Source organism: Chiroxiphia lanceolata, chromosome W, assembly GCF_009829145.1.
Source record: "Chiroxiphia lanceolata isolate bChiLan1 chromosome W, bChiLan1.pri, whole genome shotgun sequence".
Lineage (NCBI taxonomy): Eukaryota > Metazoa > Chordata > Aves > Passeriformes > Pipridae > Chiroxiphia > Chiroxiphia lanceolata.
In genome coordinates this window covers 1,040,194-1,064,855 of record NC_045670.1, presented here as the reverse complement: position 1 = coordinate 1,064,855, position 24,662 = coordinate 1,040,194, and the positions used below count along the sequence as shown (strand labels likewise).

General features: G+C 44.3%; 1 long non-coding RNA gene across 1 annotated transcript; it reads left to right on the top strand.

Moving 5' to 3' along the window:
• The first annotated feature begins 811 nt into the window (after window positions 1-811).
• LOC116780091 lies at window positions 812-22,690 on the top strand. The gene is made up of 3 exons (XR_004354323.1): window positions 812-930; window positions 12,993-13,004; window positions 22,679-22,690. It is a non-coding gene; the product is annotated as an uncharacterized LOC116780091 (long non-coding RNA).
• The last annotated feature ends 1,972 nt before the right edge of the window (window positions 22,691-24,662 follow it).

The following is a 24,662-nucleotide window of genomic DNA, read 5'->3' as shown; positions in this document are numbered from 1 at the left end:
GGACCGTGTCTGGTCATCCTGCCTGTTCGAAGGGAAGTGGTGAGATTTTTGCTAGTTTGCCTTCGGCTGACCGTTTGACTTGTTCGGTCCTTGCCCCTTTTTGTCCTTCTCCCTTTCCCCCCCTTCCCCCCCCCCCCCCCCCGGTGTGTGGTATTCTCCTTTTGTGTATCTGTCTCATATGTAAAGTATATACATATATATATATATATATATATTTTGCTATAGCTTTGGATGCTTGGTTTTTTTTTTTTTCCCTTTTTCCCTCTCTGGGAGGTGGGTTCTTGTTGTCGAGTTTCGGGGGGACTTGACGGGAAGCCAGCTCGAAACTTGTACATAGGCCTAGAGAGCAACACTCCAAAGTAGTAGGTTAGCAACCTTGTTTGTGAGAATGGAATGTACTGAAGAGGTAGGAACAATAATCAAAGGATTTAGCCAAGCATGTATATAACGATTTGTTACCTTAGGTATGGTAAGGGTCTGTTAAGCAGTTTCTAGGAGTAAGACAACTTAAGCAGATTTATGATTAGAGTAGATGATTACCAATTGTTATCAGTATGAAATATGAGTTTGTGTTTGTAACTAAGTGTTACTGCTTTCAAGTAGAAATTGTACTTAGATATGTTTGTGTGAGAGTATAAAAGCTGTATGAAAAACGAGGGTCTTTGGAATCCTGACTTGGGACGCTAGTACTCAGGTTCCCGGGTCCTGAATAAAGCACCGCATAAACCGGCACTCTGTTGGTTTGTGTCTTTGTTACGGGCAACAGCAGTGCTCAGTGGTGGTGTGACCTCATTCAGACCAAAATAGTCTGCTGTCAGTCTCCACTCTCCATTGGACTTAGTCACTGGCCATATAGGACTATTAAAGGGTGAGTGAGACTTGCTGAACACTCCCTGGCTCTCCAGTTCACGAATCATCTCATGGATAGGGGTCACGGAGTCCTGGTTGGTACAGTATTGTTAATGATGCACTGTTGTGGTGGCAATCAGTACCTGTTGATCTTTGACCCTCAGCAGTCCCATAGCAGAAGGGTCCTCTCAGAGGTCAGGCAAGGTATTCAGCTGTCTAATTTCCTCTGTCTCCACAGCAGGTGTCCCAAAAGCCCAATGATGTCCTCTTGGGTCCTTGAAATACCCTCTCCTGAGGTCATCTATGCCAAGGATGCACAAGGTCTCTGGGGTGTTTTTGCCATTTGTTCCCAGTCAGGTTCACTTCAGTTTCCAGTACAGTCAGTTGTTGGGATCCCCCTGTCACCCTAGAAATAGAGATGGATTCTACCCCCACATATCTTGATGGCATCAGGGTACATTGTGCACCTGTGTCAACTAAAGCCTTATGCTCTTGTGCCAGGCCATTGGATTCACACAGTCCAATAGATCGGATTATCCCTTTCCTCCACCTGACTGGAGTCAGGGCCCCTCTAGTCCTGGTCATAGTATTCGTTGCTCACTTCTTGTAAATATCCCCTGGAGGTCCCTTCAAGAGGATAGGAAGTAACATCAACCCTCCTATTCTGTCCTATTCTGTCTGAGGACTTGCTCACTGGAAACTGCTCATTATTCAAATCCCTATAGATTACCTCCAGCACAGCTAATTCTCTCAGGTACTGGATACCTTGCTCCATGGTATTCCACTTGTCTCAGTGCACTAATAGATCATCCATGAGAGAATACCTTTCTCTCACACTTGACAAGAGTCGCCTCCAGAAACTGAGAGTCCCCTTATCAAAGCCTACATCCCGGGACAGAGATCCCAGTTGCTTGGTTTCACTACCGTCTAGTTTCATATCATGGCGATATCCCAACATCAGAGCAACCAGGTCACCAGGGGCTCACCCAACTGGCAACTGAAATCTTTTTGCGTATTACGCAGCTGACACGGGGATAGGGATTGGGTGATTATCTCTGGCCCTGCCTCTTCATTCTGCTTTCCTCCTCCCCCTGAGGGTGCTGTCCCGTATCGAGCAACATCTGATAAATAGTAACCAGGGTCCAGCACACTGCAATAAGTTACTCCTCTCTAGAGTTGCCACAGCATTCTCATTGAAAATATTCTGTCACTTAATCAGGGTCCTGTAGTTGTTCAGGGGTGAACTTCCAAACCATTGGAGCAGAGAATTTCCCCCAAAACTGGTCCATTTTCTTCCAAATTCCATGCCACTCATAACTATCCACCCTCAGGGCAGATCTCTGAATAACCTTTTTTAGAAATCTTTTTCTTGACTCTAAGCATGGTGTAGGCCACACTGAGGAGACCTGGCAGACTTAGCAACAAGAACATGCTTTCTTTAACATCCAAAGGGAATTCAAAATTCTCAAAAGCTGTTTTAGCAGACCTGAAGGAGGAAAAGGGGGTGAAAAACTGGGGAAAATCATCATCCCTTGTTCCCCCCACAGGATGGGTGCAATCATTAATGAATTTCCAAAAGTAGCACCCAAAGCTAGGGTAGGAGAGCAACACTGAATACACATCCCAAATGACGCACATTGCCCTTGATGTTATCATGTCATAAACTGATATCACAAAGCATTCCTGATCTCTCTCCCTGCTCTGAAAAAGAGAACCGCAAGGAGCACATACGGGAATATATACAGTGTTAGGTACCTGTCATAGGTTTGAAAACAGATGTTGGAATTTTCTCTTCCCCCCTCCCGTTTCTTCCGGAATGGGGGGAGTCGGGGAGGGGGTGGGGGCAGAGCGGACCCACATGTGCAGGGCAGCGCAGGAGAAGGGAGAGGGGGAGGTCTCGCAGGAAAGCACGGTGACCGCAGGGACAGCTGGGGAGTCCCTTGTTCGGGGGCTTTGGGTTTTGGTCTGGGACTGGACAGAGCAGGAGCCTGGTTTTTGGCCACCTCATTCTCTTTTCCTGAGAGGAAGTTTTTTTTCCCCACAGGACACCTCACGGAGAATGACCGAGAGAGAGAGACCAACCCATCTCGGAGCAAGGTATTCTGCTTTTCAAGACTGCCTATGGGAAAAAGGACTCCTTCATTTCTGACTCCGAGTGCATGTGGTTGCGAGTAGCTACAGTTCTGCATTTCCCCCCCTAGTTACCATGGGTTTCTCCCCCTCACCTGAGGAATTGGGACTTTGTTTTGTTTCCTCTGAAGGTTTTTGATTGCATCATTTGTTGTTTATTCAGATTTTGTTAATAAAAAGCTGTTTCTTTTTCCTTTTCCACACTTCCATCTGAAGTCTCTTAATTTTTAAGTTGTAATCTTGTTAAACTAAGACAGTACCACACTCACATGAATTTACCAAACAACATTGTGACCAGTGACTCCCGACCAAATACAGCAAATGTTTAGATCAAATTTGTTTCCAACCCACTCTGGGCAGATATGTTGTTATCTCAACCCTTCGTTCCCTACATTGGGCGCCAGTTAAAGTTGTCATGGTTTCGGAATGGTATTCTCCAATTTAGTGTTCCCAATAAAAAGACCACATGCCACTCCTCCTCCCCCCTCCAACTGGAGGCACAAAAGGCAAAGATCACAGGTTGAGATAAGAACAATTTACTGGAAACAACAATGAAATAAGAAAACAAACAGTAACAACAACAATATTAATAACAAAAGTATACAAAAGAGAGAGTGATTCACATGCAAAAAATGTTCACCTTGGAGTCCGCAACATTAAAAAATACTAGATGGTTCCCCCTGCCACATTTTCTCGACCGGAAGGAACCCCTTCCCGCTGGAAGAGAGTCCCATTCTCCCATCCACAGCAATGATGTGAGGTGGTATAGAATAACTTCCAGGTCCTAGCCACGCTCCCTTCTGGCTACTGCAAAAATTAACCCTGTCCTGACTGGAAAAAGGACAGTGAACCACTAAAGGAAAGAGTTACCAGGGAAGATATATTCTCAACAGTAAATAATTTCTTTAATAAAAACAATGTTTTATGAAAAACCTGTGTAAGTGTAACCAACAACAGAGTGGCTGTTGTGACTGAAACAAAAAATGGATTCTGGGGTAAGGGTACAGAGACAGCATCAGATGTGAAATTCATTCACTGCATCATCCATAGGCAAGTTATTGCAGCAAAGAAGTTGGAGCCAGAAGTACACAAAGTGCTACAGGATGCCATTGATGTGGTTAAGTTTATAAAAACAAGACCTTTAAATAGTAGAATATTTATAATACTTTGTAATGAGATGGGGAGTGTCCTGGTTTCGGTTGGGATAAGAGTTAATTTCTTCTCAGAAGCTGTTTCAGTGTTGTATTTTGGATTCAGAATGAGAATAATGTTGATAACACACTGATGTTTTGGTTTTTGCTAAGTGGTGTTTATCCTAAGTCAAGGACTTTTTTTGTGTGCATCTCATGCTCTACCAGTGAGGACGTACACAAAAGAAACTGGGAGGGAGTGTAGGCAGGACAGGTGACCCTGAAACAGGAACCAGGTCTGAAAGAGTTAACTGAGACATCTTGACCTGCTAAGAAACCAATACCTGTTTTACTGGAAGAACATTTTAGGAGCACTGGTTAATATCATGTTCTGTTCTGCTCACTGGACCAAAGACCTTAGTACACACACAGCAATAAATTAGGTAAACTAGACGTTTGAATAAGATCTAGAAGGCCCAGAGCCAGGATTTTGCAAGCTTGAAGAATTCAGGTCACCTAATTGAAGAGATCAAATTGAGGAAGACGTCACAATTGTATTGTGCATCACTTGTTTGGGGTTTTTTCCTTTCCCTTTTTATTATTATTATTATTATTATTTACTATTATTATTATTGTATTTTATTTTGTTTTCAATTATTAGACTCTTCTTATCTCAAAATACAAGTTTTACTTTTGATTCTCCCCCCCATTCCATCAGGTTGGGGGGGAGAGAGGGGGGTTGAGCAAGCAGTTGCATGGTGCTTAATTTCCAACTGGGCTTAAACCACGACAGGGAGTGACCATGAAAATGCTACTTAGCAGATACTTTCAAAAAATAAACACACAATCTTTCCTTTAAGGTGAAGGTAAAATTTAACAGGGAGTGAGAGAGTAACTGCTTTTTGAAAGAAACTCATGCTGTGAAGAGAGTATTTTGAAAATAGATGTTTGGAAATTTTTTCCACCATTATATGATTTTGTTGCTGAAAACAATGCAAGTGTGAGAGATGGATTTGTATCTCACTAGATTGCTTTATAATTGTGTTGAATCAACCATCTTGTCTGTGGGGGGGGGAAGGGTTAGGCCTCCAGGCACATGGTCAGACCTGCAGCCTCATGGCAGAGACGGAAGGCACATGGTAAGACCTGCAGTCAACATGGATGAGCCCATGGAACGCATATGGCAGAGGAGCCATGTGGTTGGCTGCCAATCAAGGAAGGCCTGCCTGTTAGCACACATACACCACGTCCCCTGGAGCCTGTGATTTGCTACAGCATGCCTCATTTTGGCCTGGAAGGCACTGGGTGGTCAATGACCCATATGTCCCGCATGGGAGGCATGGTCATGGTAACCAAACTATATAAATGCAGGAGCTCGAAACTCCATATGAACTTTTTCTCTTCCGGTCGCCACCACATGAGCCATCGGATCTTGGCGGTAACTATTTTTCTCTCCTTTCTCTCTCCTCTCTTTCTTTCTTTACCTCTTTCTTTTCTCAATCTCTCTTTTCTTCCTTTACTCTTTTCTTTGTCTTGTGGGTGATGTTTAAAGAAAATTCAGGGAGAAAAAAACTCCGAGGTAAATTAGTTTTGGAAGTGAGATAAGGGAAGGGTTTTAATTTGTGCCTAGGCATAAAGATTACAAGACACGTGCAACCTCCGTGTACAGATGGTACAATTTATAATACTACTTGTCCAATCCTAGTTTTTGTCCACCCACTGGTTTTTACCCTGGTCCACCCTCAGTCACACCCCTTGCGAATTGAGGTGAGGGTCTTTAAGACCCTCTCTTCATCAATCTTCATCTTCTTCGGGGTACAGGGGTCATATATTCACCCAGTTCTTGACTGTACTTTTGCGGTTCAGGTCAAGATACAAGTGTTCTCTAAACAAAATGGGCCTACCTTGACAAGAGAGTAAACATTTCTACTGGAATTCAGGGGTAGAACTGATATGGGGAGCATGGAATAGGGTGATAGTGATGCCGTGGAATGTTGGTGCTAAAAAATAACTCAGGAGCAGTTAATTAGGGGTGAGATAAGGAAAGGGTTTAATTGTGCCAAGGCAATAGATGTTACAAGACGCGCGCACCTCTGTACCTGAGATGTTACATTTTATAATACCATCCGTCCAATCCCAAATGTGTCCACCCTGTAGCCTTTGCTCTGATCCACCCTGGGTCCACCCCCTGAGAATTGGGTCTGGGGGGCTTTTGGGACCACCTCTTCATCATCTTCACCATCTTCAGAGCACAAACGGTACATAGTCACCTAGTTCTTGACTCCGTTTTGTTGCTGAGGCCCTGATATGTGTGTTCTCTAAACAGCATAGGCCTTGCCTTGACAAGAGACTAAACATTGCCACTGAATTCAGGGGTAGATTTGATATGGGGAACATAGAATGGGGTAAGAGGGTTAAGGAATGTGTAAACTACTTGTACTACAGGGAAAGGGAATGAGGGCTACTGCTTTTAAAATCTACTTCTACTACTTATAAAACTTATAAAACCTACAAAAATTTGAAAACTAAAAACTAATAGGGGCTTAAGGCATCAATAGGGTTGGGGAATGTGTGTAGTTACTATGCTAAGGGTAAAGGAATAAATGCTGCTGCTTCTAAATCTACTTCTACTATATAACTACTTATAAAGCTTATAAAAATTAGGAAAATCAAAAAAACAGATGGACCTTAAGGCATCAGGGTAACTTAAAACCAATGAGTTGTGTTTTACTAAGCTAGTGTACTGATTGCTTTGTGGTGGGTGCTTTTGTGGACTGAGTCTGTGCTGAGTGTTTTGGTGAAATACTTCTGTCTTTGTTATGTTATCCCTTTAAAATCTTCTGCCAAAATGTCTTCTTTTCTCACTAAATTAAAAGAAATCCTCTTAAAGAACTAAAGGCTTTTCAAAAGTTTGGTAAGCAAACTTAAAAGTCTTAAATATAAGTAACCACCCAGACAGCTTCTGACTTGAAACCCGGGGTGTTACAGTGTATCACCTACAAAAAGTCTGATATCTGCATACATAAAAAGCTTGTTAGCAGAGTTTTATAGCCTGTTTAAAAATCTTCCAAGCAAAAAGTTTCAGTGAGTTTTGAACCCAATTGTTAAAATATAAAAATGCAACAACTTTCAATTAGTTTGCAATAACAACTGATTAACATCATAAACTGGTCAGACTGACTGAGAGGGCTTTAAACCAGCTCAGACCAACTGCCCTGTGAGACCTAATCAGCTGACCAGGGGGTGGAGCCGAGGTAGTTGCCGGGAGATTTAAACTGCTCCAAGGAGCACAAGCAACCCAGAGCGCGGCGAACAGGAGTGGGCAAACAGGGGCGTGGCAGTTTGTGAGGGCATGGCACGGCAGTTTGCATGGCAGTTTGCATGGCAGTTTGTGCAGGCAGGGCGAGCAGGAAGGGTCCCCCCTCTTAGCTCTCTCTGATGGGTTGTGAGGTAGGTGTGTGACTGTGGCTTTTTTTTCCGCAGCTCAACCAGCAATAGTTTTCAAATGAGCAAAAGCCGTTGCTGCTGCTGTCAGGAGGAGTGTGCTTACCCAGACAGAACCCCCCAGGAAGGACGCAGCTGTTCAGGTCACTGGTTGCACAGAGTGTCTGAGCCTGGCGTTAGTACCAGAGGACAGTGCAAGAGGTGCCTGCATACGATGCGAGCAGGTGAATGATTTGCTGTGCTTAGTGGCAGAGCTCAAGGAAGAAGTGGAGAGGCTAAAAAGTATTAGGGAGAGTGAAAGGGAAATAGACTGGTGGAGTCATACCCTTTTGACCCCAAAAGAAGTCCAGCAGGAGATGGTGAAGCCCTGCCCCTCCTGCCATCAGGCAGATGGAGCAAACCAAGTAGATGGGGGGGAATGGAAACAGGTCCCTGATCGAAGAGGTAAAAGAATCCCCTCCCGACCCCCATCACCTCTCACGGTGTCCTTAAAGAACAGGTATGAGGCCCTGGACCCAGAGAATCAGGCAGAGGGCAGTCAAGAAGAGGATCTGTCTGGAGGGTCTCCTGCTTGCACCCCTTCTACTAGATGGATTACAACCACAGCTATAAAGAAAAAAAGAAGGGTAGTTGTAGTAGGCAACTCCCTTCTGAGGGGAACTGAAGGCCCTATATGCCAACCGGACCCATCCCTCAGGGAAGTCTGCTACCTTTCCAGGACCTGGGTGAGGGATATTAGTAGAAGACTCCCTGAGCTAATCCGACCCTCTGATTATTGTCCAGGCTAGCAGTGATGACATTAATGAGAGAGGTACCAGGTTAATTAAAAAGGACTTCAAGGCGCTGAGTGGATTAGTTAATGGGACAGGAGAACAGGTGGTGTTCGCCTCAGTTCCTACAGTAGCAGGGATGACTGAGGAGAGGAGTAGGAAGACCCATCTTATTGATAGGTGACTAAAGGATTGGTGCCACTGGCAGAATTTTGTTTTTTTCGACCATGGGGCAAATTCTATGGTACCCAACCTGCTAGAGTCAGATGGACTTCATCTATCTAAGAAGGGCAAATGGACTCTAGCCCATAAGTTGACGGGGCTGATCAGGAGGGCTTTAAACTATGTTTGAAGGGGGAAGGGGTTGAAACCAGGCTCTCCGGAGATGAGCCTAAGGGTGGAAAGTTAGAAGTGAAATCAGCAACCCAGCTGAAGTGCATGTACACCAGTGCACACAGCATGGGTAACAAACAAGAGGAACTGGAAGCCATCATGTACTGACCCCTAAAATCTTTCTGACACAGTTCTAAACTTTTATACTGTTGTTGGCTATTAAATAAGACAATCTGACTGCATCACTAAAATAGAGGCTTTATTCTTCAGTCCTCTTCATCACCCGGAAAATGGCGGAATGGCATGCAATGTTTACATTAAAGCATTTTTATCCCACTTAGCGCAGGAATTTTTAGGCTACAGGGAAGGAGGTATGCATGGACCTATTTAACATACTGTCACATACTTTTTCAAGTTTATCCACACAATTCAAATTTTTCTAATAACTCACTGTCATTTTTAATTATAAATTAATACATATTTCATAAAGGGAGTTAACTAAAACAGTCTTTTTCCTTCTCATTTTTAACTTTGGTAGCAGGTGTTCACCACAGGTGTCCTTCCGCCGAAGTTAACAGCTTCTTTTCTCACTCTCACAGAGTCTCCAAGGTCATCTGATGGATTCCAACTCTATCTCTGAGGCTTCTTGCTGGAGAACTGCCTCTGGCTCTCTAACCTGAACACCTATTTGGTCTCCCACAATTCCCCCTTTTTTATTTTCTAATTGAAACACTAAAACTTGTGCGACGAACTAAACGTGAGACACAAGAAAGAAAGCATGGCACACTAAGCAAAATACAGAAAAACACAAAAATTCCAGTTAAAACTACAATGACAATCTTCTTGAGTTTCGGACCTTAAGTTAAAAATATCTAACCAGCTAAACAAACTATCTAAACTTGGATCCTTATCTACCTAGAGCTGTGCTGTTAGGCTTTTTAACTGAGTAAGACTTTGATGAATCAATTCTAAGTGATCAGAAAGATTCATGCAACACAGGCCTTAAAAATCTTTGCAACCATGTTCATGAGCCAATAGTAAGAAATTAATGGCTGCTCTGTTTTGTAATGTGGCTTTTCTAATTGAACTTACATCGGTTAGCAAGGTGTCAGTTGCTGAACTCATAACATTGGCCTCCTTGGCAAGCCAACAGCTTAACCTATCCAAGGTGGTCAAGGCATGAGCAGTTCCAAGCTACAAGACTGGAAAATACTCTTTCGGTTGGGCCCCAGATATGTACTTTGGAATTGCAGTTGTTATTGTATTGTTGCACAAATCTTTTCTGTCTCTTTGGGATGCGTGTACTTATGGGTAATTTGTGAGGGTTAAACAGAGTCAATTTTCCAAATGTGCATGGTCCCCCTTTCACTCTGGCGAGAATACCTTTCCACACTCACGGTCCACAAATTAAGAAAATACCGTTGGGCAAGCCAAGAGGCATTGCCCCTGATCTGATTGCTGTAGAATTGGGTGATTTACACCAAAAACTAGCATTTTGATATGTTCCAGATGGAGATACATCAATTGCCAAATGATTTGAATTTGAATCTGAGGGATTGAATTGAAAACAGAAAGGTGCAGTCAGACTGCCCATAACATTAATTTCTTAAGGTTCAATTGGAATTTGGGGAAAATTATTTTTAAGATTTCAGTTATTGGCACATTGTAATGATAGTGCCTTGTAAAGGTTAGAGCACTGTGGCCAATACTTGTGTAGGAAAGTAATCCACTGGTTGCGATTGAAAGGAAGGTCCACTAAGCAGGTGGGAAATGGATCAGTTGGGGTAGCTACAGACAAACACAGTCAGTCCCAGTCGCATTGGTGAGCGTTACCCAGACGTTCTGCTGGTCATAGGTGGTCCAATCAGGAGGCATGACTGTTGTTATGAAGGTGACAAGGTCACACGTAACGTGAAGGTATCCATCGCGGTCCTTGATCTGTGGAGATACAAACATAACCTTTTCCCCAGGTTATTAAGGGACAAGGACCTTGCCATTCTCTAGCATTTGGATCTCTAAACATTACTTCTGCCTTCCTCTCTGTGGAAACGTACTGAGACAAAATGATGTTGTACTGGGGAAAGATCTCCTATCATTCTATTTAGAAAGTTGAGCACATACAAAGCTTTATTCAAGCATTTTTGGGGAGTTAAACCTGCACTTCCTCTTTTCTGCTTCTGTAACATGTCTTTGAGTGTGTGATGCACATGCTCAATTACAACCTGACCTGTGGGGGAGTGTGGAATACCCGTTAGATGTTGTATTCCCTATTGCTCAAAAAATTCTTTTGTACACTTGGACACATAGGAAGGCCCGTTGTCTTAATTTGCTTAGGTACTCCCATGTGTGCAAAGGCTGTAAGGAAGTGACGCTGTACATCTCGGTTTTTCTCCCCAGAATGAGCTGTAGCTACTAGAAATCCTGAGAACGTGTCAATTGAAACATGTACATATTTTAATTTGCCAAAAGAGGATATGTGCGTTACATCTGCTTGCCACAACTGCAGAGGTTCCAATCCTCAAGGGTTGGTTCCTTCAGGAGCAATAGGAGTGAGTAACTGACTGTCTGGACAGGATACTATAATAGAACAAGCTTGTTCTAATGTGAGATCAAATTGCCTTTTTAATACCCTTGCATTTTGATGAAAGAATTGATGTGACAATTTGGCTTGCTCAAATCGCCGAGGTACTATTACTGGTTCTGCAAGTGCATCAACATGTTGATTACCTTCTGAAATTGGACCAGGTAGCAAGGTATGAGAACGCACATGCATAATGAAGAATGAAAATTGCCTTTCCTCAACTACAAATAATAATTTTTTAAATAAGGTAAACAGTACTGCATGATTAATTTCTTTTAGATAGGAGTGTTCAATTCATTGAACCACCCCCATAACATATTGAGAGTCGAAAACTATATTTAAAGGTCCTGGAAACAGTGTAAGTGCTCAGATTACTGCCGACAATTCTACAAGCTGTGGTGACCCATCTACATGATGTATGTCTTGTTGCCACTCATTATCTTTCTGCCACACTACAACTGCATTTCCTGTCTTCCCTGAACCGTCTGTAAAGACAGTTTGTGCATCTTTCAAGGGAATAGGGGAGCAGTGTGTTCTCAGTTTCAAAGGAAAGTTGTTTAAATGCTGTAAAAAAGAACAAGCAGGTAGGTGAATATTTAGTTGACCTGTAAAATCACTTAAGGTAGTTTGAAATTCAAAACTAGCCTTTTCTAACCATTGTAAATGCTCTGTTGTCATTGGCAAATACACAGTACGTGGGTCACACCCTGCAAGTTCCCAGCATTTAATGCAACCTCTCTGAAATATGCGTGATATCATTTCTGGCTGAGTTGTTACTGTTTTAGAAAACTGATGAGCTAGAAAAACCCATTCCCACAAACAAAACTGAGTATTGTTCTTGTATAATTTGCCTAAGAGACCAAAAGGTTGAGTAGGTCCTTTCAAGATAACTAATACCACCGGTTCATCTAAGAGACAGCGACTGACCTGGGAGGAACTGAATTTTTGCTCTACAGTATGCAAAGCAGTAACAACTTCTTGTGTTAGTTGTCTGGGTGAAGTTAGTTCTGGATGTCCTTTAAGAAGGCAAAACAATGGGCGAAGTTCATCAGTGGAAATACCCAAGATGGGTCTGAGCCAGTTAATAGCTCCCAGCAGTCTTTGCAAATCATTGAGGGTTTGCACTGAGGTTGATAGAGAAACATGCTGGGGATGAATGACTGTTTGGGTTATGTTCCATCCCAGGTAATGCCAAGGAGATTCTTGTACTTTATCTAGTGACACTTGAAGCCCATAGGTGTTGACAGCTTCAGCTGTTGCTTTTAGGGTTTTTTGCATTAGTTCTGTATTAGCTGCACAGATTAAGATGTCGTCCATGTAGTGATATATGTAGACTTCTGGATATTGCTGACGTACAGGTAACAGGACAATGGACGCATACAGTTGACATATAACTGGACTGTTTTTCATCCCTTGAGGTAGAACTTTCCAGTGATAGTGAGCATGTGGTTCGCTGGCATTAATAGATGGTACTTAAAAGGCAAACCTTCTTGCATCTCTGGGGTGTAAAGGAATGGAGAAGAAACAGTCCTTTAAGTCAATGATAGTAAGTGACCAGTTTTGAGGCAGCACTGATGGCGAAGGTAGGTCTGGTTGTACAGCTCCCATAGGCTCCATGACTTCGTTGATGCGTCTTAAGTCATGCAACAAACACCACTTGCCACTTCTTTTTTGGCTCACAAACACTGGGGAATTCCAGGGACTGGTAGTACAAATGTGTCCTGCCAAAAGTTGTTCCTGAACAAGTATTTAAAGATGTTACAACTTGTCCTTTCTGATCGGCCACTGATCCACCCACACTGGTTCATCTGTCATCCAGGTTAGGGTGGGGACCAGCTGCTGTTCAGTGGTTGTTAGGACAAATTTGTAGTAAGACCAAGTCCCCATTGTCCCAATGCATCCCGGCCCCACAGTGTGATTGGCAAGTCCAGGACAAACGAACGAACTGTAGCTGTACATTTCTCAGGGCCTGTGATCACAATTGGATGTAAGCTTTGTTGTGGTGCTGTAACTCCTGCCACTCCCCTCAGTGCCTTTCCTGGCTCCATAAGTGCCCAGAAGGGTGACCAATCTCAAATAGAGATCACAGTCACATCTGCACCTGTTTCTGCCAAACCTCTCAGATGGACAGTCTCTTTTCTTCCCAAATTGTACAAGGAACAACATAGGATGGGGTGTTGCACTGATAAGGGTTGAACCCACGAGAGAAAATCATCTATCTCCCATCTGTCTTTGGTGGTGTTAAAGGCTGGTCTTTCTTCCTGATCGCAATTTAACTTTGTTGGATAGGCATGGAATGGGATAAACTGGGCAATAGGAGTACCTGCCTCTATATGGACAGGAGGTGCAGGTGTCCACAGCATTATTTTTATTTCTCCTATAAAGTTGGCATCTATAATTCCAGGCAGTATGTACACACCTAGTGCAGAGGTTGATGCACGACCTATCAGCAGACCGCTGTGGCCATCCTCTAGAGGACCTTGAATTCCAGTTGAAACTGGGTGTATTTCACTATCAAATAGTTTGATGGATCTCGAAGGGCTCAAGTCTATTCCAACATTGCCTGCAGTGCATTTTTGCAGAGAACTAGCTGGCTTAAGTGAAAGGCTGGGAGTTTGGAGGCTATATTTGATGCCAATTTTATGCCCCCAACAAGGCACAAACAGAGAAACTGCTCAGAGACAAAGTTTGTAGCCTTAAAGCAGGAGGTATTTTATTCACGGTACTGGGAAGTAGCCAGGTTACCCTGGGCAACTGCTTCGATCCAGCAACTCACAGCTGGTCTTTTTATACAATTTTTGGCAAGTAATTGCATAATACAATATGAATATTCATGATCTTGCAACATACATTTTTAATATTCATAACAGGTGGAGTTTAGGCGGAGTTAGAGGTGTGGTCTTCAATTTGGGGAGAATCTAGGAGGGTCGTTCCTGTTCTTCAGCCTCATAGGCCCCCGACCACCCTATCATCCTCTTCATGAACTTTGTGAACTTCCCTACTTTGGTTACCTTTCTAGTGTATTTGGTAGAAGTTCCTGATATCTTGTCAAGGTGTACCTATGTTTTGACTCACTTTCCTTCTCTATCAGTCCTTGTTTTCCTTCTTTATACTTAATTTAGCCTCCTAGTTCTTTCTGTTTTCCTGAGTACATATGCTTCTGTTCTCCTGTGTCACTGTGTTCTGCATACCTTAATGAATTATTGCCTCCGCTGTTTCTAAGACCAAGTTTTCTGTGCTGTTGCTTAAAATCTATATTCTGAATTTAACTCTCTACTTTTCATATTGCTATATTACATTTGCTTTCTAGGCCTTGCCTGGCTTCATGTTTGCCTTTGTGCGACCTCTCTGCATGCTCATCTTTCAGTTTCCCGCAGATTTTTTTCCTTTACCTGGACGATGTTGTAGGGTTCCATCCTTTGCATACTTGGAATGGCATTCCCTAGCAAAGTGCAACCCCCTGTGGCAGCAGGGCATATTGCAGGCTTGGCATTGCGTTTTTTCATGGGGCAATTTTTTATAAAGTGTCCTTTTTGTCCACATTCATAGCACAATGACTGTGGCTCGGGGTCGTTTTGTGACTCAGAATCTGGAAGAGGATCTTTTAAGGTGACCAGCGCTCTGGCTAAAGAGGCAGCTTTAGAAACTTGTGAACCAACATTTCTGCATGCCTCGAGCATCTCTGCGATGGTAGGATTACGTAATGCACGCAGTATTTTTTGGCAGTCTTCATTGGCATGTTCTATCACTATATTTTTAAAAACAATTTCTTATGCTGGAGCATAATCAATTTGTTTGTTTATTGTGTTTTGTAGCCACTCTGCATTTTGCATGAACGGTTCTTTGACACCTTGTTTTATCATAGTAAAAGGCTGCGTTGCTGTCCCTGTGTCTGGTACTTTCCTAAGTGCATGTAAGACCAGGTTTTTAGCAAGGGCCAAATCAAGCAATGGGATTTGAACCTGAGCTGTTGCTGTTGCATAAGGTCCCTTCCCCAAAAGAATATTTATAATTTGTGCCACTGGCACTCTGATTGTAGTTGACATCTCTTCTGCCTGCTTCTTTACTAGCTTCTTCCATTTTGCTTCAAATAATGTATATTGCATTGTGGTAAGGAGCATCCTCGCTATCCCTGCACAGTCATAAGGAGTCAGCACAAAGGTGCTAAACAAGGAATCTACAAGTCCTCTTGTAAATGGAACCTCCAACCCGTATTCTGTAACAGCCTTCCTTAAGTCTTTTAAGACCAGATATGGGACAGGTTCCCAGTGGGGCTGCTGACTGGGTGTAAAGATAACTGGGAAGGCTTGCATCATATGCAAATCTCCTTCCTCTGCTACCGCTTTTCTAACAGGACCCCATCTGTCTTTTGGATCAATAGGGATTAGACTTTGTTCTTGTCCTGGATTGTAAGGACACAGTTCCCAAGAGTTTCCAGCCGGGATGGAAGTGGGTGGCAGGAACTTAGAAGAGCAGAGTAGTGACCTCACAGGTGGATCACTTCCTTGTGTGGAAATTAATACATATTTCATAAAGGGAGTTAACTAAAACAGTCTTTCATTCTCATTTTTAACTTTGGTAGCAGGTGTTCACTGCAGGTGTCCTTCCGCCGAAGTTAGTAGCCTCTTTTCTCACTCTCACAGAGTATCCAAGGTCGTCTGATGGATTCCATCGCTATCTCTGAGGCTTCTTGATGGAGAGTCGCCTCTGACTCTCTAGCCTGAACACCTGTTTGGTCTCCACAATCATGCAGCAGGAAAGCTATGATGTAGTCGCCATCATGGAAATGTGATGGGATGACTCACATGACTGGAGTGCTGCCATGGATGGCTACAAGCTCTTCAGAAGGGACAGGCATGGTAGGAGAGGTGGAAGGATGGCTCTATATGTTAGTCTCTTGACTCTGTAGAACAAAGTCAGTAACAATAAGGTTGAGTGCCTGTGGACCAGAATCAAGGGGAAGGCCAACAAGGTTGATATCCTGGTGGGAGTCTGTTACAGACCACCCAACCAGGATGATGAGGGTGATGAATTATTCTACAAGCAGCTGATGGATGTCTCAAAATTGCCACACCTTGTTCTTATGGGTGACTTTAACCTGCCAGATGTCTGCTGGGAACTCAACACAGCGGAGAAGAGGCAGTCTAGGAGATTCCTAGAGTGTACAGAGGATAATTTCCTGCTCCAGCTGGTAAATGAACCTACCATGGGTGGGGCCCTGCTAGACCTGCTATTCCCAAACAGACAGGGGCTGGTGGGAAATGTGGTCCAAGGTTGTCTGGGGCACAGTGACCATGAAATAATAGAGTTTTCAATACTCAGGGACGCAAAGAGGACCATCAATAAAACTTCTACCCTGGACTTCCACAGGGCAGATTTCGGTCTACTCAGAAGACTAGTTCAGAGGGTACCTTGGGAAACAGCCCTTGAAAACAAAGGGGTCCAGGAGGGATGGACATGCTTCAGGAAGCAAGTCTTGAACGCACAGGAGCAGGTTGTCCCAGTGTGTCGAAAGGCGAACCGGGGGGGAAGACGGGCAGCCTAGCTGAACAGGGAGATTTTGAAGGAAATTAGGGGAAAAAAGAGAACTTACCGACTATGGAAGAAAGGGTTGGCTACTGATGAAGGGTTTAGGAATACAGTTAGGTCGTGTAGAAAGAAAATCAGAGAGACAAAGGCACAATTTGAACTCAATCTAACCACTTCTGTTGGGGATAACAAGAAGTGCTTCTACAAATATATCAATAGCAAAAGGAGGGGCAAAGAAAACCTCCATTCTTTGTTGGGCAGAGGCGGGAACATTGTCACCAAGATGAGGAAAAGGTTGAGGTACTTAACACCTTCTTTGCCTCAGTTTTCAACAGTAAGACAGGCTGTGCTCAGGATCCATCCTAGGGTGATGAGGGAGCTGGTGGAAGAGCTCGCCAAGCCACTCTCCATCATTTACCAACAGTCCTGGCTCACTGAGGAGGTCCCAGATGATTGGAAGTTGGCGAATGTCACGCCGATCCACAAAAAGGGCTACAAGGACGACCCGGGAAACTACAGGCCTGTCAACCTGACCTCAGTGCCTGGCAAGGTTATGGAGCAGATCATCCAGTGGTTGGAGAGTAGCCAGGCAGAAAAGGACCTGGGAGTTTGGATTGACAGGAAGCTGAACATGAGCCAGCAGTGTGCCCAGGTGGTCAAGAAGGCCAATGGCATCCTGATCTGTATCAGGAACAGTGTGGCCAGTAGGACCAGGGAAGTGATTCTTCCCCTGTACTCAACGCTGGTGAGGTTATACCTCGAGTACTGTGTCCAATTCTGGGCCCCTCAGTTCAGGAAGGATATTGAGGTGCTGGAGCAGGTCCAGAGAAGAACAACAAGGCTGGTGAAGGGACTTGAGCACAAGTCCTATGAGGAGAGGCTGAGGGAGCTGGGGTTGTTTAGCCTGGAGAAGAGGAGGCTCAGGGGAGACCTCATCACTCTCTACAACTACCTGAAAGGAGGTTGTAGCCAGGTGGGGGTTGGTCTCTTTTCCCAGGCAACCAGTAGTAGGACAAGATGGGATGATCTTAGACTCTGCCAGGGAGGTTTAGGTTGGATATTAGAAAGAAATTTTTTACAGAGAGAGTAATCAGACATTGGAATGGGTTGCCCAGGGAGGTGGTGGATTCTCCATCCCTGGAGGTTTTTAAGATGAGATTGGATGTGGCACTCAGTGCCATGGTCTAGTAACCAAGGCAGTGTTGGATCAAGGGTTGGACTTGATGATCTCGGAGGTCTTTTCCAACCCAGTTGATTCTATGATTCTATGAAACCAGGATCACTGGTGATGCCAATTTTATGCCCCCAAAAAGGCACGGAGAAACCGCTCAGAGACAGAGTTTTCAGGTATTTTATTGCAACGTCGGGGAACTCCAAGCTCTCGCTGGACACAGAGTTCCAAAGTGGTAATGAACAGTTGAACTTTTTATACAATTTTTGCCAAGCAATTGCATTATCATACATGAATATTCATAATATTGCAACATCTAGTTTTAATATTCATAACAGGTGGATTTAGGGGTGGGGTCTTCAATTTGGGGAGAATCCGAGGGGTAGTTCCTGTTCTTCAGCCTCATGACCCGTCGTCCTTTCTTCTCCTCATCATCATAAACTCCTGAACTCTTCTAATTTGACTGTTTTCCTAGTGTATTTGGCAGAAGTTCCTGATATCTGGCAAGGGTACCTGGACCTTGGCTCATCCTCTTTCCCTTATCTCCTTCTGTTTTTCCTCCATATGTCTAATATTATGTGTGTGTTAGCATTTTTAGTTCCCTCTGCTTTCCTGTGTACTTATGCGATGTTCCTTCATGTCAATGTGTCCTGCATTCCTTAATAAGTTATTGCCTCCTCTGTTTCTAAGACCAAGTTCTCTGTGCTTTTGCTTAGGGCCTGCATTCTAAATTAACTCTCTAATTCTCGTTTTACTATATCACATTTGCTTTCTAGGCCTTGCCTTGCTTCACTGGGGGAAGGGGATGTCACCAGGAGAGTTGAAGGTAAGCCAAGGGTTGTCATGGCACTGGCTGAGGGTGTTGATGCCTATGGATTTTTTTGATTTTTAGCTTTTTGTAGATTTTAGAAGTAGCTGTAGTTAGCCCACCCTTTAGCACAGTAGTTTACACATTTACCCAACCCTATTACCCCATTTCATATCTAACTTTCTAAACTCCTGTGGCAGTTTGAGTCACATTAGAAATCCAAAAATCCAATTTCCAGGCTCCCCCCACCCCTTCCCAACAATTTATCCTAACACCGGAGAGAAACTTTTCAGACCAGAGGCTTCTGTAGGGGAAGGGGAAGTATATACATTTATTTACACAAATAAATACTATACAAACTAAAGGCAACTATATATATATTACATTTCTATCAGTCAGTCCTTTCAAGCCCCTCCTTTAACTTTAGTCCAGGAGCAGCTTTTCAAGGCTGATACGTAACACAGTCTTTTGCTGTGGGAGTGTTCTGGGCTCCTGAATGTTCCCCTCTCACCAAGTTCCAGTTGTTTGTTGCAGTTTCTCTCCTCATGAAGTCCAAGAAGATAACTTTGAGTCCTTGCTCTTCTGCTGCTGGTGATTTCTCCCTCTCATACCTCGGTTCATAGGCTACTGCAGTGTAGTTCAGTTTATCAAGTGTCCACGTCCTGGAATGTTGATTTCTCCTCGGGTTTTCGGTTTTCTTGCATTTTAGTTCACTGCAGAGACATCCTCCGTGCCCCCCCCTCTCTCTCTCTGGGGGTCCGTCTCCAATTCTTGCCTGGGAATTTTCTCCCCCGCAATCGAACCTCCTCTGACCCGTCCCCTTGACTCTGCTCCAATGCTGAGCCTCCCATCCACTCTCACTAAACAGTGAGAGGGAAAAACACAGCCCTCCTCTACAGCTTGGTTGCAAAGGTGGGGGGGAGGAGAAGAGGGCCTGGCCGCAGGGTCTGTCTCTCTCTCTCCCACTTACCAGTTGTTTGTGAGTCACATCCCTCACAAACATGCACTCATTCCAATGCTGTCTCTAACTCCAGCCTAGGCAGAGTTAGGGGGGCCACAGGGCTCCCCTCTTCCCCCCAGAGGGGGAGAGAGGGAGCCCAACCACCCCCTGGCCTTCTCCACCTACACGCAGCAGACACCAACAGCAAAACAACCAAGACAGAACTGCCAACCGCTTCCGGTGCTGTGATATATGATTTTGAGCAGAAGTGAACAACATGAGTGGTGATTGACTCTCCAGGGAACACTGTCCTGGCACCCAATCACCCCTGAGCCCCCCCAACCTCTCAGGGGGGCCAATTTCAAACTATGACAACTCCTTAGCTCGTTTGGACTTCCCTCAAGGTAGGTCTTCTTTACATTTAGGAACATTTGCACCCTGCCCTCTACAACAAGACACCATGACAGACAAAGCATCCTTCAAACCCCAGAATTTTGGAGGATCTCCAAGGACTGGATGTGCTGTGACACAGAGGAAGATGAGGAAGAGGGGGTCTTAGAGACCCCTAACTCAATTTCCGGAGGGGTGTGCTGGGGGCAGAACCAGGAGCAGAACTAAGAGGATCTGGGGGGTGGATGGATCTGGGATTGGATGGACAAATACCTTAAATTGTGGAACCTCTGTACCCCTATGGTGGTTGAAGGCCTTCTATTAAAACTGCTCTCTTGTCTCTACTAAAGATTGCCTGGGGAGTAATTTTTGCTCCCTAGCAATTCTTTAAGGCAACAGTGTCAATACTAAAAGGAGCATTTTCACTGTTCCAGGGAACACTGAAGGTTTAGGAATGTTTGTACACCAACACATTGTCATGGGTTTACTTGTTCTTGTAATAATTTTAGTCTAGGCCCTCCTGGAGACCAACTTGTAACCAGGAAGGAACTAGGGAAGTGACCAAGGAAGTATTCCATTCTATTCCTTTACGTAAACTGAGGCAGAAATAAAACCGACCAGAGAGACCTTGCTCTCTTCTTTTCCGTCGAGGTTCAAGAACAGTAGGTTCCCAAGTCGGTCTTGCTTATCTGAAGTTGAGGTCTGTAACCACTGCTGTGTCTGCCACGCGGGAGAGGAGACTGCTGGGTTGCGGCTGGTTGTCCTGCTTTTCTCAAGGGAAGCGGTGAGATTTTGCTAGTTCTTTATTTTGCTGGTTACCGGGTTTTTCAATTGTGCATACCTGTTTTGTTTCTGTCCCTTTTTGTCCCTTTTTTGTCCTTTTTTCCCTTCTCCCTTCCCCTCTTCCCTTTTAGGGAGTTGTTTGGGGTTTCTGGGGTTATATGTACATAGCATTCTCACTGTATATATCTGTTTTATATGTAAAATATATATATTTTTTTGCTATAACTTTGGTTGTTCGGTTTTTGTTTCTTCCCTCCCTGGGGAGTAGGTTCTTTCGCTGAGTCTTTGGAGACTTGGCGGGAAACCAGCTCCAAACTTGCTCAGAATCTTGGTATCAGAAGTGGGATATTTTGGTTATTCTGGTTTTCTTGTGGGAACATTATCTGGGAAAGCTTCCAAGGGCATATTCTTTATATAAATATACTCTATTGTTTTGGAACACTACTGGAACAGCTGCCAAGAGGTTTTTTTGTTTATAGAAACATTGCTTTGTTTAGGAAAATAAAAAGGATAATAATAAAAATGGCCTTTTTACTATTTTTTTTTATTTTTCTAGCTGGCTTTGTACCTGTCTTGGGACATCCTATAAGAGATTGTTCAGATGGATGGAACGAATTGCTTCCTTTCCTTAATTTCGACATCCATGGCCTAGTAGCCAGTTTCCATAATGGTGGCGTTCAAAGTTTGGTAGCAAAGACTCCCAAGATCAGCTCTAACCCATAGCTAAATTGTTTAGTGACAATGATACTAGTGGTGAAGGCAGAGAAAATGCTACTTAAAATTGGAAAGGTGGTGCTGCATTGGTCCCCTTGTTGTAAGAAAGACCAAACCTTGAAAGGAATTGCTGGAGCTTTGGGAAGGGGCTTGGAAAGGCCAGTCTCTGGGTGGCAAGGAGCATGGGTGAATTTTGGTAAACTGGTAGGATGTGTGACACCTCCCATTACTTGGGACTTCACGCCAGAACAAGTGTTCGATCCTGATGAGATGACACGTTGTTTGAGGGAAGGGTGTCTTTCATATGATGACCCAAACATGCAATTCTTTGCTTTGTACTGGAGCTTGGCTAGTGCTTATTGAGCAGCCGTAGATCACTCTCAGAAGGTTAAGGTCGAGACAGAGACCCAAACCACGCCACCTGAAACCAATGATGTCCCTATCGGGTCCACAGAAATCGGGGTCCAAACACAACTTGAGGTCAGTGCCATCTCTACTGAGTCCACTGAAACTGGAACCCAGACCCCACTTGAAGCCAGCATGGCTTCTGTTAAGTCCATTGAAATTGGAACCCAAACTACTACATCTAGAGTCAAGGTTATGATTGAGAGGGGGACCCAAACTATAAATTCCGAAATCACTATTGCCTCTATAATGAAGAAGAAGGCATGGATAAGGGAGATTATAGAACCTACAGGCCCATCTCCCCAATTAGTAAGAGAAGAAGAAGGGGCGGTTGCAAGCGAAGAAGAAGAAGAAGAGTTAGAAGGAACAACAGGACCTGCCCCATCCAGGTCTCTAAGGGAAGAAGGGGTTACTGTAAAAGAAGAGGGATCGGTAGCAGGAGAAGAAGGAACGACTGCTAGAGAAGAAAAGAACTAGGAGAACATCCAAAGGAAAAAGAAGTGGCAAGACAGATGGCCAGTGATATGCCAAAGAAAAAGTCAAAATCGAACTATACATTAAGGGATTTGGAAGAAAGGGAGAGCTTGCTAGGACCTCCCCCTCGGCATGAGGGAGAATTATTCCTACCTCCAACTAGTAAGTCTGAGGGATGACATAGTTACCCATCCTCGTGGTGCACTTGGTCTCCACCTCCACGTGAGAGATGCAGAGAGAGAGAGGAAGTGGTCCCACGTGGAAGAAGCAGAGGGGAAGTCATTCGAGAAAGTGAAATTGTGCGATCAATGACCCCAGCAGAGCTCTGAGATCTGCAAAGAGATTACAGTCACAAACCTGGTGAACGAATTCTCACCTGGCTGTTATGATGCTGGGATAATGGGGCTAGAAGCCACAGGTTAGAAGGTTCTGAAGCGCAGCAGCTAGGATCTATGACTCATTGAACAGGAAATTGGAAGAGAGAGGCATTGGTGTAGTCTTTGGCTCTGGATCCTCAAGGTTGTGAGGGAGAGGTACCCATTTAGAGAACAGTTGGTGAGTTCTCCAAGAAGGTGGACTACGGCAGAAGAAGGCATCCAGTACTTACAGGAATTGGCTATGCTGGAAATCATTTATTGTGACCTAGACTACCACCAGTGGCTAGAGCCAGAGAACATTCCGTGCACACAGCCAATGTGGAAGAAAGTAATTAGAGGTGCCCCTGCATCATATGTTAATTGCTTAATAACAATATACGATCCAAGGACGACTGAACCAATCATGGAAACGATGTACGTTTGGATACAAAGCATAGCAGAAAGTCTGGAAGACTCCTCTGACTTCCGACACACCCACCCTAGGGAGACAATGGAGAGGTCTTAGGAATATGAGGACGACTACAGAGATAGAGATTAGAGAGATGACAGAGACAGACCAGTAGAACGGTCTCGACCACGATTTCGACCTTGACCTCAGTCTTAGTCCCAGTCTCGTTCAAGATTCCTCCCCTCATACGCAGAAGGAGAGAAAATCCCAGACGTAGATCACGTGGTCAACTGTGGTCTTACCTACGCAGCAAGGGAGAAAACATGAAAAAGTGGGATGGTGAACCCACTTCCAAACTCGAAGCTAGAGTAAGGGAGCTGAAACAAAAGGACACTGGTAAGAAAGTTGTCTACATGGTAGATACAGACTTCTTAGAAAAGAAACTGCAATCACTGAAACACAAGAAGATGGAGGTCCACTTCAACAATGACAAAACAGCCTCTAAAAAGCCCAAGTCAAAGTCTGATGACGAATGCTCTGATCAAGACCAATAGAGGGGTCCTGCCTTCTGCCAGGAGAAGAAGGACCAAGAAGATAATTGGGTTTACTGGGCTGTGTGGGTTCGATGGTCTGGCACATCGGATCCTCAGAGATACCGGGCCTTGATAGATACTGGTGCCCAGTGTACTTTAATGCCATCAGAGCATAAGAGTACAGAGACCGTTTCTATTTCCGGAGTGACAGGAGGGTCTCAAGAGTTGTCAGTGGTAGAGGCCAACATAAGCTTGACAGGAGACCAATGGGAAAAGCATTCCATTGTGACGGGGTCAGAAGCCCCTTGTATTCTTGGTATGGACTACCTAAGAAGCGGATACTTCAAGGACCCAAAGGGGTACCATACCGGTGGACTTTTGGGATAGCCACAGTGATTGAAGAGGAGTCCAAGCAATTGTCTGCCCTTTCTGGCCTCTCAGAAGACCCTTCCATAGTGGGACTACTGCGAGTTAAAGATCAAGAAGTGCCAATAGCCATGACAACCATACACAGGCAACAGCATCGGACGAACTGAGATTCTGTGATCCCCATGGATAAAATGATCCAAAAGTTAGAGAACCAAGGGGTGGTCAGCAGAACCCATTCACCCTTCAACATCCCCATCTGACCTGTATGTAAGTCTGATGAAGAATGGAGACAGACTGTGGACTATCGTGGCTTAAATGAAGTCACACCGCCATTGAGTGCTGCCGTACCAGATGTGTTGGAGCTCCAGTACGAGCTGGAGTCCAAGACAGCAAAGTGGTACGCCACTACCAACATTTCCAACGTGTTTTTCTCCATTCCCTTAGCGGCAGAGTGCAGGTCACAGTTTGCTTTCACCTGGAGGGGCATTCAATACACCTGGAATTGACTGCCCCAGGGGTGGAATCACAGTCCAAACATCTGCCA